The sequence below is a fragment of the Triturus cristatus genome, chromosome 1_1 (genome assembly GCF_964204655.1).
Source record: "Triturus cristatus chromosome 1_1, aTriCri1.1, whole genome shotgun sequence".
NCBI lineage: Eukaryota > Metazoa > Chordata > Amphibia > Caudata > Salamandridae > Triturus > Triturus cristatus.
This window is the reverse complement of record NC_140579.1, coordinates 39,587,887-39,603,752: the sequence shown is the minus strand read 5'-3', so window position 1 is coordinate 39,603,752 and position 15,866 is coordinate 39,587,887. Positions and strand designations below refer to the sequence as shown.

Sequence of the window (15,866 nt, the reverse complement as noted above, 5' to 3'; positions counted from 1 at the left end):
CACACACCAGCCACAATCAGCTGCAGCGTCGCCCCATCAGGCCTTCAGTACCACAGTTACGATACACCAGCCAAAATCAGCTGCAACGGTTACTCCCTCAGTCCCTCAGGTCCACAGTTACCATACACCAGCCACAATCAGCTGCAGCGTAGCTCCCTCAGGCCCACAGTTACCAAACACCAGCCACAATGAGCTCCAGCATCGCTCCCTAAGGCCCTCAGTCTCACAGTTACCACATACAAACCACAATCAGCTGCAGCATTGCTCCCTCAGGCCCTCAGTCTCACAGTTACCACATACAAACCGCAATCAGCTGCAGCATTGCTCCCTCAGGCCCTCAGTCCCATTGTTAACAAACACCAATCACAATCAGCTACAGCGTCCCTTCATAAGGCCCTCAGTCTCACAGTTACCACACACCAGCCACAATCCGCTGCAGCATCACTCCCTCAGTCCCACAGTTACCACACACTGGCCACAATCAGCTGCAGTGTTGCTCTCTCGGGTACTCAGTCCCACAGTCACCACACAGTGGTGACAATCAGCTGCAGTGTTGCTCCCTCAGGTCCTCAGTCTCACAGTTACCACACACTGGGCACAATCAGCTGCAGTATCACTCTCTTGGGCCCTCAGTCCCACAGTTACCACACACTGGTCACAATCAGCTGCAATGTCACTCTCTTTGGCCCTCAGTCCCACAGTTATCACACTCTGGCCACAATTAGCAGCAGTGTCGCCCTCTTGAGCCCACAGTTACCACACACTGGCCACAATCAGCTGCAGTGTCGCTCCTCTGGGCCCTCAGTCCCACTTTTACCACACACTGGCCACCATCAGCTGCAGTGTTGCTCTCTCGGGCCCTCAGTCCCACTGTTATCACACACCGGCCACAATCAGCTGCAATGTTGCTCTCTGGCCCTTAGTCCCACAGTTACCACACACTGGCCACAATCAGCTGCAGTGTCGCTCCCTCAGGTCGTCAGTCTCAGAGTTACCACACACTGGCCACAATCAGCTGCAGTGTTGCTCCCTCAGGTCGTCAGTCTCAGAGTTACCACACACTGGCCACAATCAGCTGCAGTGTTGCTCCCTCAGGTCCTCAGTCCCACAGTTACCACACACTGGCCACAATCAGCTGCAGTGTAGCTCTCTCGGGCTCTCAGTCCCACAATTACCACACACTGGCCACAATCAGCTGCAGTGTCTCTCCCTCAGGTACTCAGTCTCACAGTTACCACACACTGGCCACAATCAGCTGCAGTGTTGCTCCCTCAGTTCCTCAGTCCCACAGTTACCAAACACCAACCACAATCAGCTGCAACATCACTCCCTCAGACCCATAGTTACCACACACTGGTCACAATCAGCTGCAGTTTTGCTCCCTCAAGTCGCAGTCCCACAGTTACCACACACCAGCCACAATCAGCTTCAGCATCACTTCCTCAGTCCCACAGTTACAACACACTGGCCGCAATCAGCTGCAGTGTTGCTCCCTCTGGTCCTCAGTCCCACAGTCACCACACACTGGCCACAATCAGCTGCAGTGTCGCTCTCTTGGGCCCTCAGTCCCACAGTTACCACACACTGGCCACAATCAGCTGCAGTGTCGCTCTCTCGGGCCCTTAGTCCCACAGTTACCACACACCAACCACAATCAGCTGCAGTGTCGTTCTCTCGGGCTCTCAGTCCCACAGTTACCACACACCAGCCACAATCAACTGCAGCATCACTCCCTCAGACCCACAGTTACCATACACTGGCCACAATCAGCTGCAGTGTCGCTCCCTCAGGTCCTCAGTCTCACAGTTGCCACACATTGGCCACAATCAGCTACAGTGTCGATCCCTCAGGCCCTGTGTCCCACAATTACCACACACCAGCCACAATGAACTGCAGCATCACTCCCTCAGACCCACAGTTACCACACACTGGCCACAATCAGCGGCAGTGTCGCTGCTGGAGCGGGTTTTTCTAAATTAGTCGTATACCCCCTCCATTTGTCTTGTTTTAAATTAAAATGAATATTTAGTAATAATAATAATATTAATGGTTTGCTGTGTTTGATATTAATCAACATTACTAATATAAAATACACGTGGGAACTGCATTTGCATGGCCTAAATAATACGTAAACTAAATTCCGTACGCATACTAATGATAGATATTTAGAATTTGCATGTTATATGTTGCTTACGTAATGTAAATTGTGATTTGTGCTTTAAATGTGAGTATAATCCGCAATGCGTGTTGCTTACTGCTAGATAAATACACACACATAAAGGGTTTAGCAGGGGAAAACATTTTAATAGTCATTTCTATGTATTAATTACGTTTTTGTGTTTCTTTGCTTAAGTTGACCTTTCTGGAGTGGCCACAAAATGGCTGCCATCCCTATTATACCGACAGAGACGTACGAAAAGCCCTTAAGCGAAGCAACATTGAACTCTGAGCGACCTCGACTTGACTGTGATCCACAAGGATGTTTCTGGGCTGCCCGCCAGATATCCGAAAAGAAACAAGAGATACTTTTTATGAGTTACTTCTAAAAGGAAACATTTGCGTTCATGAACTATGTGAATGAGTCTAGCCAACCTTCAAATAATGGACAATCCGTGAACTAAATTGTGAGAATTGATGACATCACGAACACCAACTCGAGTGGGAACCAAAAGGACCCAAGTGAAAGTGAAACATGTTGCTAGTTCTTAATAAAAATAAAATTACATTTAGGTGAAACATTTTGCGTATGAGAAGCAAGCAGAATGATCCTAGTTGACCAATCACAAGAGTTTAAGACATATATTGTTTCTTTTGCTTCCGTTAATTTTCTTATAAAAGGTGTAGACTAGAGAGGGTAAAAATCTTCTTCTCTTCTTCATTGCTTTCTGATTTCTTGACGATATGCTGATGGAGAGGACGGTGACTCTGCTGGACAGTGGTCTGCCCGAGACTCTGATGGACTGATCTGATGCCCTATTGCTTTACAAACTATTTGATTTCTTATGGGCATAAAGACAAAGACCTGAACCTGACTTAGAGGACGACATTTAGCCAGACTAGGTAAATATGCTAACCAAATTGCTGAATGCTTACGATTTCCTTCATGCTTTATTTTAGATAAACATTGATATTAATTACAGAATTGTATTGGGTTATTATTATTATTTGAGAAATGTATTGATGGTTTATTGTTTAGATAGGTAAACGTTACTCTACCCAGCAACCTGCTGATCCATGGCCTATCCATGGGAGGATTTACTGGGTTAATGATTAGTTCCTGGTGAGGTAGGGAAAGTTAGGTAAATCTAATGCTCATTAGGAAATTCCTCTCATGACAGCGTACGGAATAAAAGAATCACCTCTTAGGGAACCGTAGGTCTCTGAGTGAATGAATGAATGGTGTTATGGGCCCCACCAGTGAATGAGTGAATGAATGTGGTTGTGGAGATCTATGGTCTGTGACGTACAGAGGGATTTAGTATTCCGCGCTGGATCAGTTTTCTGGTAGCAGAATGATGGTTAGCTATTGTCTTGGGTTTAGTGACGTTGGCTTGTAAATAGCTTATTTATTATTGATTGGTATTGATTTATGTACTAACACTCTATGTTGAGTCGCGTTGAGTTTTATGTTGTTTGCACGGCTTCTGGGATGTAGGAAGTCGGGAATTGGTAGCAGTTCCGTAGCAGAGCAGAGGTAAAGCGCTGCTCTCGGGAAAGACGGAATTGTGGTTGTCCGTAGGTACACCGGGAAAAACGTGTGACAATAAAAGTTGTACGCCGCATTGTCTGGGTTCGATTCGGTAGCATCGTCGCGTGTTGCCACTAGTGATATTCTCGGTGTGAGAGAAGTGTAAATGATAGCAAAGGGTTAGCTGTGAAATTTTGGTCTTAAGTACCAGGAAACCAAATGGTATACCGATAACGCTTACTACTGAAAAGGTAGCGGGTATATTCTGAGCTTTCTAGAAGGACAAAGAAGAGGGAAGCGCTGCTTTGTTAGTGAATGGTAAAATTCTGTAGTAGGGCAGAGGTAAGCGCTGCTCTCGAGAAAGACAGAAATCTGTATGAATGATCTACATTTTCCCTGTATGACAGAGTGTGTATGAAAAAGGCATTTTGATTAATGGCGAAACTCTAGTGTTATTTAATATTAGAGAAGCGGTTAATTGATGCATGTTAGAAGGGTAAGGTAGAGGGATGTGCTACTTTATCAACGGTAGTAACGATTCCGTAGTAGGACAGAGGTAAGCGCTGTTCTCGAGAAAGACGGGATTCTCGTGAGAAAGGTCTTTTGCTGTTTTTTGGTTAGCGAAGCAGACAATGGAGATGTTTTTGTGTTGTTACTAACGGAATTGTAGAAATTGCAACATAAAGTTCACTGCGCGGACATTGTAAAGGAGGGGTAGACGAGAGCAGAGCAGAGAGCAGAGCTGCCGCAGCGGCTGCTGACGTCGGAACGACCGCGCTGGGATTGGACAGTGGGTTGGAAGCGTGAAACGCTCCTGATTGGTGCGTTAGTAAAGAGCCGCGCTAGGAGTGGAGAAATACAGGGTGACGTAAACACTCCCTGATTGGTGCGTTAGTGTGAGCCGCGCTGAGATTGGAGGATTATAACAGTCACGTAGACGCTCCTGATTGGTGCGTTAGTGGGAGTCGCGCTGTGAGTGGACGGAATAGCGGTACAGTTGTAAGCAGAATAAACGGTATACGAAAACCGAGAAAATGTATTACCAACCACTAGAAAAGAAGAAAACGTGGTTTGGGAAAATTAAGAAATTGTTTAAGAAAGACAAACCAGTTAAGACTAGGGAAGGACAGTTTCTTCCTCCTCCGAAAACACCCGCATCTACAATGATTGCGAAATACGGGTATCATACTTGTATTTGGTTAGACAATTGGGTAAAATACACCAAGGACGATGGAGTCCTGGCGTTTCCAGAACATGGTTCCTTTAATTTGGCTGTATTAAGAAATCTTAGAGACAAAATGAACGACTTAGAGCCAAGACCTAGACCGACGCAATTTGAGGCATTGGCGGAATGGGAAGATGAAATGCATGAACGAGAAAGGCAGAGAAGTGGTAGGGGCTATCGATATATGTTCGGTAGACCATACGGACAAGAGACGCATAATGATCGAATGAAAAGGTGGCGAAATGCAAGCATGACTGAGGGTGTGTTTCCTGTAAGAATGGCAGGAGAGAATGAAGGGAGAAAATGTACAGAGAAAAGGCATATTGTGGAATCGAGTGGGTATGAAGCGAATGAATCAGAAGATGATGTTCTGAATGATGTGTTTTACAAAAACTCACCACCGTATCGACCAGAACCAGAAGCATTGTCACCAAGTGCCCCAATGAGAGAAACATTAAGTACGATTAAAACAGAAACTATGTCACCAGAATTAGGTCAAAGTAACTCTGCAAAGGAGGTAGAAAAACAGACAGAAAGTAGAGTAAATGGTGAGAATACAGCAGAATTGGCTAAAACTACGTTTGAGTTAACCGAGAAAATAAGAGAATTGACCAAAAATCTAGAAGCTGTAACAGTTCCTGTAACGATAGGTCCAGTAATGCCCATATTTGAGAAACAAAAAGATGTTGAACATTGTTTAACAGTACCGTACAGAAGCCAAAATCTAATTGAAAGCCCAGAACGGACTCAAATTGAGAATCTGTGGGGACCGACAATAAATATGTTTGAACCGAGTGTTTCAAATAATCCATTTGTGAATCAAAATTACGTTGAAAAGAGTAGGATGACAGTGGAAACAATATTAGAACCACAAAAAGCTCCAGAACAAAATAATGTAGAAAACCCAGTAGGGCTCTTTGTAGAAGAATTAAGTGAATGGCTCAGAGGGCTACAGAGAAAGGACCAAGAATCCCAGTCAATTGATGTGGCAAAATTACGAATGATATTAGAAGAATTAATAGTAGGAACTATCCCGACTGAAAAATTGAAAAACCATCAGGATGAAGAATTGCTGTTTCTCTGCAAGAGTGCAACATGGAGAGCGAAAAATTAGCATGAAAGATAAGAGGAAATTGCAAATGAAATGGGAATAGATTTTGACAAAGTAAAAGGACTACAAAAATCTTATCGAGTTGATTTCACTGAAAAGGATATAGAGAATATGAATACTACAGGACGGATAGGTCAGATTAAGGACATAATCGGTTTGTTGAGAAAATGGGGAGATGGTATAAAAGACGCGAAAATATCACAGAAAAGACAGCTTCAGCATTTCCCATTAGAGAGAAAGAAAAGGTAGCGACAGAATACCCCATGAGAGAGATTCCAGGAGGAGGGTATGTACATGTTCCGTGGACAAGACAGGACATTTTGTCTTTCACAAATGATTTCCCTCGACTATGCGAAAAGCCCGTCGAGTGGTACCGACAGGTTGACAGATTTGTAAAATTATCAAAGGTATTATGGATAGATCTGAATAGTCTATTCGATATAATAGTACCAGCAGATTTGTGGACAGAGTGTAAGCTGATGATAAATTGGCCCACTCAAGAGTATCCTAGGGATCCTAAGACAGGAGCTCCCAACCCAGAAGTAATGAAGAAATATGAACAGGTTATGGCCTTCTTGAAAAACAAGGTACCCCCTAAAGAGACTGATTGGGTGAAGATTGACAGAACCCATCAGGAAAGCAAGGAGTCAGTACATGCATATTATGAGAGGTTAATTCAGGCTTTTAAACAGTTCAGTGGAGATGAGAACCTGAGTGACAAAGATTTGAGTCATTTCGTATACAGATTTGTATATGGACTACGTCCAGAAATTGGTGATATGATAAAGCAGCATACAGTTGATTGGCAAAACAAGAAAATAGATGAAGTTTTGAGACATGCAAAGTACTTCAGTGATGAGATTGAGGCAAACCAGCGAAAACTAAAAGAAAAGGCAATGTGGACACAGGTAAAAGTAGCTGAGCAACAGGAAGCACAGTTGGTAGAACAAGCAAATAATCCAGGAGGAAGACCTAGATTTGGTCCAGGAAAAGGGAAAGGTAATATAGAAGAAGCTAAAAAGAAGTTCCCCTGTCATAATTGCGGTGAGTTAGGGCATTGGAAATCTGAGTGTAAAAACCCTCCAAATACTAATAATGAAAATCGATCATTGAATCCACAGGTTCAGAAAGAGGTGGGTGGTCAACTGCAGCAACAGCAGCAGGTGGTTACTTCCCAGAAACAGGTGCCAAAACCACCTTTACCACAGAACAGAAACTCACAGAAGTATAGTAATGAATCGGGATTCTACAATGAAGAACAGGTAAATAAGCCATCACGCGCTCGCACTGTTTCGCAGTACTGGCTGCAACAAGATGAGAGTGATTCAGAAACAGGATATTGACGGTGTCGAAGGGAAGAAGAAGAGTGCGTACTTGGCGCAACTCTAGAAGTAGACCAGACAGGACCATTTGTAGATGGGAAGGTTAATGATGAGAATATTACTTTCCTAGTGGACACTGGCGCTACTCGATCTACTGTTAGATCAGCTGATGTTAAGAATCTTCCTCTCTCGGACGAAACGATCCAAGTAGTTGGTGTATCGAATCAACAGTTAAAAACATATCTTACAGAACCAGTAAAAATTAGCATAGGGAGATTTGCTGACATGCACCGTTTTGTGGTGTGTGACACCAGTCCTGTGAACTTACTAGGTAGAGACCTATTGTGCAAGATGAATTGCACTATATTTTGTACTCCAGATGGAATAGCTTTTGAAACACCAGATGAAGATGTATTGTATAAAATAACCTTAGCTAACAGAGAATGTGAGAATGTTGGAACATATGCAGTGTTCGATCCAGACGAATTACCAAAGGAATTGAAACGATCAGTAAAAGCAGAGGTTTGGGATTTTACTGGAGAAGATGTAGGGCGAATGAGAAATGTAGACCCAGTTAAAATTACTGTGAAAGAAGGAGTAAGTTATCCAAATATTCCCCAATACAGATTGACACCTGAAATAATTGAAGGAGTTACTCCAATAATTGAGAAAATGATCAAGCAAGGAATTCTAAGAGAGATAATGAGTAGTCCATGTAACTCACCCATAATGGGCCTGAAAAAGCCAAATGGGAAGTTCAGAACAGTGCAAGACCTGAGAAAAGTGAACAAAATTGTTGTCCCATGTTGTCCCATTGTACCAAATCCATCAGTGATTTTGTATCAGATTCCCCATGATGCAGAATGGTATACAGTGATTGATCTGTTCCATGCTTTCTTTTCTATTCCATTGCACCACGACAGCCAGCAAATTCTTGCATTTCGTTTTGAAGACCGTATTTTGGCATGGTGCCGAATCCCACAGGGGTATACAGAAAGCCCCTCAATATTCAATCAATTGTTGAAGAAGTCATTAGAGAGTTTGCTAATGCCCGAAAGCTCAGTACTAGTCCAGTATATCGATGACCTTCTTGTGGCATCGAAAACTCGTGAAGCTTGTGAGGTAGACACTATAGCCTTACTAAATCACTTGGCAGACGGAGGGCTGAAGGTGTCCCCAGCCAGACTGCAGTACTGTAAAAAAGAAGTGCAGTATTTGGGACATAACATCAAGAAAGGATTGAGGAAAGTAACAATAGACAGAATAAGAATGAAAAAAGGAATGAGAGCCCCCATGACCCAAAGAGAAGTGAGAATGTTTCTGGGAATGGTAGGATACTGCCGCCAGTGGATCAGCAACTTCTCGCTGATTGCAAAACCTCTGGTAGGGCTAACAAGGAGTGATGTAAAGGATCCCCTTGAATTAAACAAAGAATAATTGGCAGCATTCAAACAGTTGAAAGATAGTTTGTGTGAAGCCCCAGCATTGGGAATGCCTGATTACGAGAAAGAATTTGAGTTATATTGCAGTGAGAGAAATGGATGTGCACTCTCTGTGTCGATCCAGAAACATGGAAGATTGAGAAAACCGATTGCATATTATTCATCGATGCTTGATCCAGTAGCTGTAGGCTTACCTGGTTGTCTGAAAGCAGTGGCTGCAACATGTCGAAGTTTGGAGCAGAGTGAAGGAATTGTGATGGGATATCCTTTGAAAGTGTTTGTACCTCATGATGTGGCGATTCTCTTAACAAGGAGTCGTACTCAGTACATGACACATAGTCGGCTGACTAAGTATGAAAAGGTTATCTTGGGTGCAACAAATGTGAGCCTTGCAAGATGTGTGAATGTGAATCCTGCAACACTATTGCCTGATGGTGTGGATGTGGAAGTCAAAGATGAAGCAGATCATGATTGTTTGGATGTGCTTGAGTATTGTACAAAACCACGACCAGACATAAAAGATTTACCTTTGCCAGAAAATGATTATGTAATGTTCGTTGATGGGTCATGTTTGAGAACAGAAGAAGGAGTGTTGAGTGCAGCATATGCAGTGTGCACGGTTGCAGCAGTGTTAGAAGCATCCTATCTGAAAGGGGTGAAATCTGCTCAAGTAGCAGAATTAGTGGCCCTGACTCGAGCATGCAAACTTGGGAAGAGTGTGAGAGTGACTGTGATAACTGACAGCCAGTATGGCTTCGGAGTTGTCCACGACTTTGGCCAATTATGGCTGCAAAGAGGTTTCATGACCTCAGGTGGAACTCCTATAAAGAATGCTGAAGTGGTTGGAAAGTTGCTTGAGGCGATACAGTTGCCTAGACAATTGGCTGTGGTGAAATGTGCTGCTCATAATCAAGGTGATGACTATGTCACTGTGGGCAATAGATTTGCCAATGACATGGCACAGTACTGTGCCAGGAATCAATACTCAGTCAATCGGGGAAAGGAACGGGAGATGACTTCTTATTCCTTATTGTTTACTAACATTGTAGGAACATGGGAAGAAGTGAGGCAATTGCAGGAGGAAGCAGGAGAGGAGGAAACAAGGCAGTGGGCAAAAGCAGGATGTGCACCAAGAGAAAAGGATCAGGTGTGGGTCTATCGAGATGGAAGACCAGTGATGCCTGATAGCATGTTGTCTACCATGGCACGGATGTATCATGGCCAGGGACACATAGGGAGAGATGCCATGATCAGGTCATTTAAGCAGACCTGGTACAGCCTAAAATTCAGAATCATATCAGAAAGTCTATGTCAGAGATGTTTAATTTGTCAGCAATACAATCCTGGAAGAAAGACAGTGGTGAGCCTAGGATTTATAGGCCGAGAGGGAGGACCTTTTACCAGAACACAGGTAGATTTAATTGAGATGCCTCCTTGTAATGGACTGAGGTACGTTCTGGTCATAGTCTGCCTATTATCCAGGTGGGTGGAAGCATACCCAACAAGGAGAAATGATGGATTGACAGTGGCAAAGTTGCTTTTGAGGGAATTCATTCCCAGGTTCGGGTTCCCAGTGACCCTTGAATCAGACAGAGGAGGGCATTTCTATAATGAAATTGTAAAATTGGTCAGTGAAGCATTGAATGTACAACAGAAACTGCACTGTGCCTACCGACCAGAGGCTTCTGGTGTGGTTGAGCAAATGAATGGTACAATTAAAAACAGAATTGGAAAAATGTGTTTAGTCACAGGAATGAAATGGCCTGATGTCTTGCCTCTAGTCTTGATGAATATACGTGCAACCGCAGATAGAACTACAGGGTTAAGTCCTCATGAAATAATCATGGGACGTGCCATCAGACATGCATTTATTCCAGCCAACAAACTGATGACAATAAGTGATGACATGGTGTTGGAGTACTGTAAAGGCCCTGCTGACGCAGTTCATTCTGTGTTTCATCAGGTTGGAGCGGATGCCACCACCCTTGAAAGGAAGCCAGCCCATGATTTAAGCCCAGGAGATTGGGGGAGGATAAAAGTCCTCAGAAGAAGAAACTGTTTAGTTCCCAGGTGGGGAAAACCAAGACAAGTCATTCTGACCACGACAACAGCTGTGAAGTGTGCTGGATTGAAAAACTGGATCCATGCCAGCCATACTCTGAGGATACCGAATCCAGTGGATTGCAAGGAAAAAGAGTACTATGACGAATCTGAGTCAAGTACTGAATCAGACCACGAAGAACCAAAAACACGAGCAAATCCTGAAAGGGGGGAAAATGTGCCAAAGCAGATTTTGGTCCCCAGAAGTGTCTCTCTGAGAAGAAGATTGCAGATTTCAGACAGTTCAGATTCTGAAGATTCTGAGCAAAGAAAGAAAGGTCCTGGAAAATAACCTATAAAGAAAGCAGATACAGACAAAGAAGAAGCAGTAAAAGAAATACAAAGAAAGCAAGTCCCAAACGAAAAACTGAGAGAAATTCCACCTGAAATAGTAGATTTGAGTGAAGAAGGGACAGGTACAGAGAGAGAGGGACAGATTGCGGAAGACCCCCGAGGAGTTGTAGGGAATTGCAACATCCAGCTAGGTGAAGGGACAAGTAGCCAGCAGGAAGATTGTGTGTCGGAGACCCGAGGAGGGACAGAAGTAGGGAAACCAGAACAGGTGGTGAACAAAGAGACTGGTGAAAAGGAAACGCAAGTTGGGACAGAGTCAGAAGAGAGTGAGAATGAAGTACCTGAAGGTCGAGTTCTGAGAAAGAGAGCTTGGAGAGAAGAAAAGAATGAAAAGAATGTCAAAGAAAGTAAAGTGAAAAGAACTGTAAAACCTGAAGTGTGGCCAAACAAAATAAGGAGACTGAGATATCGATTGACTTGAGTGAAACCTCCAAGAGCTGAACAGGTGAATGAGGTCACGAGTCAGCAAAAATCAAAAGAAGAAGAGACAATTGTAACCAAAGAGTCTGGAAGAATAAGGAAAATAAACCAGAAGTATAAGTCGCCGGAATGGACGTACGTGGCCCTGCCTGAAGAACCTGAAGACGCAGACAGTCAAGGAAATCCAGTGGAGACTTTGCTGGAAGTGGTTAGAGAGGAAGAAGAATCAGAAATCTTGAGAGTTATCTTGTCCGACATTGGAGAAGAAGCGGAGATTCAGGAGATTCTGTACCATGATTTGGAGAAGGAGGCAAAGGATGAGGAGATGCCAAACTGAATAAAAACAAAGGAGTTGTTGATGTGGAGAACAATAAATTGAGTAAAAGTAGAAATTGGTAGAACCTTGTAGGTGCTTAGAAGGCCTTGGGTTAGAAACTGGTCATAACGTAGAAGAGGCTAAGTCAAAAGACACGGTCCATTTTAGAAAAGATGGCTAACATAGATGGTAGAAAAAGTAGATGTACATTCTTTAAAAGATGGTGTAAAACATGTTGCTGTTGTACAGGATTATTAATGCTTCTGTGGAGAATCCTTGCTCTAGTAATTTCTTTTTGTAAAAAGTTACAATAGATACAATAGAAGAACATGGTCAGAACACAACTAACATAGGTAAAGTTTCAAAGGTAGTACCGACTGTAAAAACAAACATTCATTTGCATAAAGATAGGTCTATTAACGATTTTTTTAATAATGTATTTTCGAAATTGTTGTATGAATATGTAAAAACAATGGATGTAAGGGACTGCTACGTCTGCATGCAGTTACCTGCTTCTGTGGCAGAGGGAGTGACTTATCATCACCTTGCAGCTACTTATGGAATAACATGTAGTGTAATAGCTAGTTTGTTTTATCAGACAGGGAAATTAGAGTATTATTTTTCAGATATAGATAACATTTTTGCATTAATACCTGCTAATAATAAGTTGAATAAGGTAAAACCTGCTAAAGTTTTAGGTGATTTTTTCTTAGAAACTAGTGAACTAACATTAGAAGCTGTGTTTAAGTATAATTTGACATGCAGTTTACAGAAAGAAGAAAAGACATTTTTGAATATGGTTGAGGAAAGAAGGCACAAAATGCACAGAAAGGCATCGGAAGCAAAGATGAGAAAACAGCTTGGGATGTAGAGATGGAGAAAAATCTGGCAAAAGAAGAATCGACACCAACACTAGCTTTAGATAGGCCTCAGAAAGGAAAATGTTGTATAAGAAGGAATCAAACTGTATATGATAATCTGTTTGTAGGTAATAGTGAGTGCCATGATACATACCGAATCATGGGTGGATGGGGATTCAAAGGTGGAAGAGATCCAGTATTTCCTGGACTATACTTCATCTGTGGGAACAGGGCATATTATCGTTTGCCAGACCATTGGTATGGCACATGTTATATAGGCCTGGTATTTCCAAAGATCTTTCACATGGATAGAGAAGAAGGTGTAAATAGTTTAAATAGTCATTTAGTGCGTAGAAAGAGAGAATCTTGGGCAGAAATTGTGGGTGACATCTTTGGTGCATTGATACCAGCAGTGGGAATATCTCTGAATGCAGGCAAAATTAGAAAATTATCTACTGTAGTGGATCGCTTGTCAACAAGCACCGCTAATGGATTCTTATTGGTTAATACTGAAATGGTTGCCATGCGTGCTATGGTGATGCAAAATCGACTTGCCCTTGATATTCTATTGGCAAAAGAGGGTGGAGTCTGTGGAATGCTGAAAGTTCAACATTGTTGCACTTACATTGCAGACGAAAGCAAAGATCTAAAAGTTTACATCAAAAATATTACTGAATTGCATGACGAAATTGTACCACTGGAGGTTGAAGATGTATGGACGAGAATGGGAAAGAAAATAGCTGCTATTAAAAATTTCTTAGTTAAAATAGGTAGTACATTCATAGGTAAAATTTTGTTTCCTTTAACATGTGTGATAGTTGCATTATTAATCTTAAGATTAGGGTGTATGTGTTGTAGAAATAAGAAAAGAAATAATAAAACAAAAGGAGAAAACTTAAAAAAAAGGAAAGGAGTGAAGATATAGAAATGGAAGAGTTAAAATTGGATGAGTTAAAAGAGAGCCTGTATAAGAAAACAAAAAGAGAAGATTATGGAGAAACTGATTTGTGAGCCTTGAATAAGAAGTCATTTAGAAATGTTCTGAAAAAGGGTCTAAATTTGGGTGTTATGTGGTGATAAAATCACCAAAGGGGGGATTGCTGGAGCGGGTTTTTCTAAATTAGTCGTATACCCCCCTCCATTTGTCTGGTTTGAATTAAAATGAATAATTAGTAATAATAATAATATTAATGGTTTGCTGTGTTTGATATTAATCAACATTACTAATATAAAATACACGTGGGAACTGCATTTGCATGGCCTAAATAATACGTAAACTAAATTCCGTACGCATACTAATGATAGATATTTAGAATTTGCATGTTATATGTTGCTTACGTAATGTAAATTGTGATTTGTGCTTTAAATGTGAGTATAATCCGCAATGCGTGTTGCTTACTGCTAGATAAATACACACACATAAAGGGTTTAGCAGGGGAAAACATTTTAATAGTCATTTCTATGTATTAATTACGTTTTTGTGTTTCTTTGCTTAAGTTGACCTTTCTGGAGTGGCCACAAAATGGCTGCCATCCTTATTATACCGACAGAGACGTACGAAAAGCCCTTAAGCGAAGTGCGCATGCGTTGCTGCTAGCAACATTGAACTCTGAGCGGCCTCGACTCGACTGTGATCCACAAAGATGTTTCTGGGCTGCCCGCCAGATATCCGAAAAGAAACAAGAGATACTTTTTATGAGTTACTTCTAAAAGGAAACATTTGCGTTCATGAACTATGTGAATTAGTCTAGCCAACCTTCAAATAATGGACAATCCGTGAACTAAATTGTGAGAATTGATGACATCACGAACACCAACTCGAGTGGGAACCAAAAGGACCCGAGTGAACGTGAAACATGTTGCTAGTTCTTAATAAAAATAAAATTACATTTAGGTGAAACATTTTGCGCATGAGAAGCAAGCAGAATGATCCTAGTTGACCAATCACAAGAGTTTAAGACATATATTGTTTCTTTTGCTTCCGTTAATTTTCGTATAAAAGGTGTAGACTAGAGAGGGTAAAAATCTTCTTCTCTTCTTCATTGCTTTCTGATTTCCTGACGATATGCTGACGGAGAGGACGGTGACTCTGCTGGACAGTTGGTCTGCCTGAGACTCTGATGGACTGATCTGATGCCCTATTGCTTTACGAACTATTTGATTTCTTATGGGCATAAAGACAAAGACCTGAACCTGACTTAGAGGACGACATTTAGCCAGACTAGGTAAATATGCTAACCAAATTGCTGAATGCTTACGATTTCCTTCATGCTTTATTTTAGATAAACATTGATATTAATTACAGAATTGTGTCGGGTTATTATTATTATTTGAGAAATGTATTGATGGTTTATTGTTTAGATAGGTAAACGTTACTCTACCCAGTAACCTGCTGATCCATGGCCTATCCATGGGAGGATTTACTGGGTTAATGATTAGTTCCTGGTGAGGTAGGGAAAGTTAGGTAAATCTAGTTCTCATTAGGAATTTGTGTATTTCCTCTCATTACAGCGTATGGAGTAGAAAGAATCATCTCTCAAAGCACCGTAGGTCTCTAGAGAATGAATGTTGGTGTTATGGGCCCCACCAGTGAATGAATGTGGTTGTGGAGATCTATGGTCTGTGACGTACAGAGGGATTTAGTATTCCGCGCTGGATCATCGCTCCCTCAGGCCCTCAGTCCCACAGTTACAACACACTGGCCACAATCAGCTACAGTGTCGATCCCTCAGGCCCTGAGTCCCATAGTTACCACACACCAGCCACAATGAACTGCAGCATCACTCCCTCAGACCCACAGTTACCACACACTGGCCACAATCAGCTGCAGTGTCGCTCCCTCAGGTCCTCAGTCCCACAGTTACCACACATCGGCCACAATCAGCTGCAGTGTAGCACTCTTGAGCCCTCAGGGAAGAGGTGTGGCGCAGGGGCCAGGGCGCCTGACTCCGGACCACAGGGTTCACGGTTCGATCCCTGGTGGCAGGTTAGCCCAGCACCATGTGACTCCGGGTAATAGCTTGCGTAA

General features: G+C 42.4%; 1 protein-coding gene across 1 annotated transcript in view; it reads right to left on the bottom strand.

Annotated features, from left to right (window-relative positions):
* LOC146869292 (DLA class I histocompatibility antigen, A9/A9 alpha chain-like) overlaps positions 1 to 15,866 on the bottom strand; it is a 145,265-nt gene that overhangs the window by 38,365 nt on the left and 91,034 nt on the right. The gene's annotated exons all lie outside the window — the stretch shown is intronic.